Genomic DNA, 3,889 nt, shown 5'->3' on the forward strand with positions numbered 1-3,889 from the left:
ACACTTGTTCAAACTTGAAAACAGAATTTTAGAACTGTCTGGTCATTGATACATTTTTTTTCTCATGTATTTTATTTTGGATATTGTCTTGTTTGACTTTGTTTCTTTTTTGCTGCCCTACTGTTGCACTAATATTTCAAGTTTGGGAACAAGAAATGTTCTCACTGAAGCAAAATTTAAATGGAAACTTCCAGGGAATTTAATTGCATTAGTCCTCTTTTTACAGGTCTGATGGAAACTAATGCAGGTGCACATAGAACTGTGACATTACTGGAATTTAGTAACCTCACTCAGGTTTAATGAACTTAACACAGCACAGCTCTGCTCAGTATAATGTTTAAACAGGACGAGTTTACCAAAGAACTTATTGCTCAATTCTGAGAAATCACATAATGAAAGTTGGCTGCAATGACCAGGTAATTTGTGCTCTGTCCAAAGTCGGATTGATTGTGGTTTTATTGTCTATGACTGATATATGTAGCCATAAATGATTATTTTGGTAACTCACCCATCAGTAAAACTGAGATTAAACCATAACAGCCTAATGATACAGTACAGGATGTCCTGGTTGTAAAAAATAGCTTCAGCTCTCTGAAGTTCTTTAATGTTAATATGAGAGTTAACAAATGGATCAAAATACTACATTGATGTGACATTTTTATTTACAACACATCCAAGTATCTAAAAGGAAACAGATATTAGATGTAACAGAAATTTCAGCATTTATCAAATTATCAATTATTATTGTACTTGGAGACGTAGAAGTTTAAAATAATGACCACACAACCTAAGAAGGCTCTGTTTTTGCTTTTTTCCAATAAATGTGTACACTGTAAATTCTGATTAGTTAACCTTACTTAAAAAACATGATTACCTTTAAAAGAGTACTCAGATCAGCTTTACCACAGTGTAAAATGTGCTTTACACTGTACTAAATAAACATGAAATACAGTTTTAGTAGCAGCAGTGGAAAAGTGAAAATTTTAATCTGTCCCCCATCCTTAGCAAATGCCATGAAATGCCGTGATGAACTGCACCAGGATGACCACATTAATACTTACTTACTGTTCATGACCCGGTTCATATTTGCCTACAAGTTTTACCAGCAGACTACGCACCTTTTTCTGAATTGCTACAAGAATACATTTTGAACATGTTTCCCCAAATTCTGCGAATCTGCATTACTTTGAAATATAATCCGAACTAGACTAGTCAACTGCAATTGCACCAGATCTCCAGAAGAATTATGGTCATTTAATTTGGACAATACATTGTGAAAAAGATGTTGTTCACACATTATTGAATATATAAAATATATAAAATATTTTATTCAGTTTAGTGGTGTGTCATGCTGATGTGAGTTGTACAGCACAGGTGAACAAGCTAATCCAGGCTGCAGGCTGACAGAGACTGAGAGATTCAGTGTTGGTTTTAACATCTGTCTGGTGGCTGTGGATAATTAAATTTACAATTAAATTTAAGTTATGCTTTAAAACAAAGTTATTCTATAATATACCAACACCATTTTCTGTTACTTTAGACCCTCTAATCGCAGCAGGGATCAGTTAAGTCTTAACTTGTTTTTTTTTAACCGTTATATAACAGCAAACAGAAGTGAACATTGTAAGGACAGTCTTTGTTTTGGTTTCAGTGATATTAAACTCAATGTTTCATAAGCTTATGAAGCTGAATGAGTCTGTCATCAAGTTTAAACCCTTCCTACACATAGCAATAATAGAACAGGAAATACTGTCATGATCTCGTACTTTGGTTTGTTTTCATTTCTCGTTTCCTGTTTTGTACTCTTATTTTGTAGCACCTTTGTTCCATTTCCTGTCTGTCCTTTAGGTTTATTTACTCACCTAATTAGTTTGGATGGTTTTCGCCTGTTCCCGTTTTTTTAAACTCAGTTCTCCCCATGTAACCAGCCTTTTCTCATTCTCGTTCATTCCCCGACCACCAGCCTTTGCTATGATAGTGAGTTAGTTTAGTCGCAACATTATTGTTAGTTAGTTAGTCATCTGAGTGTGTCAGTTTTGTCACTAAGTTTTTATTAGTAAGTTTGTTATCTTGTGCCTTGTCTCGTTTATACCTTCTTCAAGTGAATTTTAATTAAGTGTTTTTTGTTTATACTTGTATATTGATTGGTATTCTACATTGGCCATTGGTTTCCCTATTGTAATTAATAAATCTGTCTACTGCACTTCCTGCCCTGAACTGACTCTTGGATCTCCGTGTGTGTTGGATTCTTACAGTACACACTAGCCAAACTATGGATTCAGTAGTAGTCACAATGGATGCAGGGGAGCATGGCAGTCCTATAGAGACTCAAATGAATCAAACACAGCAGCTCGTAGAGGAAAATTCTCGTAGGTTAGATTCGTTGTGCGAGCGTTTTGAGCAGGCCTTAGCCTGTGTAGTTCTGCTGAATCTCCCAAGTGTAAGATGGCACCTCCTGGACATTTTTCCTGGAGATGCCAGTAAGTGGCACTCGCTTATTTTGGCACTATGTTTTTTTGTTTCTTAAAGACAAAATAGAATTAAGTGCATAGGAAGGTGTGGAAAAGTTTGGTTTTCAGCAGTTTTTTGAATATTGGGAGTAAGTTTGCTGAGCAAGCAGAGATTGGTAGCTTGTTCCACCATCGTGGGATCATTGCGCTGAAGAGTTTTGCTTGATGTCTTTGTGGTGCTGGGACCAACAGACGTCATTCGTTGGCAGACTGCAGTGGACAGGAAGGATTGTAGACTTGAATGACTGAGTTGAGGTAAGCGGGAGCTGTTGAGGTGACCACCCTGTAAGCAAGAGAACTTTGAACCTGATGCGAGCAGCTACAGGAAGCCAGTGTAGAGATCTAAAGATTGGTGTGACGAGTCCTTTTTGGCTGATTAAAAATGAGGTGAGCTGCTGCATTTTGGATCGTCTGCAAGGGTTTGATTGTGGATATCGGTAACCCCATCAACAAAGCCTTGCAGTAATCGAGACGAGATATAACCAGCGCCTGTACAATGAGTTGGGTTGTATATTTAGTGAGGTAGGGTCTGATCTTTCTGATGTTGTAGAGGGCAAATCTGCCAGCCCTAAAGGCTGAGGAGATGTGGTCCTTAAAGCTCAGTTGGTCTTCGATGATGACCCTCAGATTTCTGGCCAACTTATCGGGGACAATCAGTGTAGGTCCAAGGTTAGTGCTGATGTTGTGTTGTGTCGAAGATCTTGCTGGGAAGGGTTTCGTTCTTGGAGAGGTTGAGCTGAAGATGTCTCCCTCCCATCCAGCTAGAGATGTCTGAGAGACAGGGAGAAATGCGTGATGAGACAGTGGAGTCATCTGGTGGAAAGGACAGGAAGAGATGTGTGTCATCAGCATAGCAGTGATAGGAAAGGCCATGTGAGTGGATGATAGAACCCAGGGATGTAGTATGGACAGATAAAATAAGAGAACCCAGAACTGAACCCTGCAGCACACCGGTAGAGAGGCTATGAGAGTGAGAAACATGCCCCCGCCAGGATACTTTTAAGGTTCGTCAAAATAGGTTAGTCCAAATTAGATTAGTTGTGCGGGTGTTTCGAGCAGGCGTTTAGCCTGTCTAGTTTTTCTGTGTCTTCTGAGTGTAAGATGGCACCACAAGAATGCAAAGTTTTTGTCAGTTAGTTATCGGAGTGTGTTTTATGTTAGTAAGTTTTGTTATCTTGTGCCCTGTCTTGTTTATACTTTGTTCAAGTGAACTTTCGTTAAGTCTTTTTGCATATACTTGTGTATTAATCGGTGTTCTACATTGACCAGTGTGTCACCTACCTACCTCCTACCTGGCGTTCTAGGGAGGACTTTCTCTTAGTTTTCTTTCCTGTACCTGCATGCTGTAGGTTTGGTTTCCCTATTGTAATTAATAAATT

The sequence above is a fragment of the Channa argus genome, chromosome 15 (genome assembly GCF_033026475.1).
Source record: "Channa argus isolate prfri chromosome 15, Channa argus male v1.0, whole genome shotgun sequence".
Taxonomy (NCBI): Eukaryota; Metazoa; Chordata; class Actinopteri; order Anabantiformes; family Channidae; genus Channa; species Channa argus.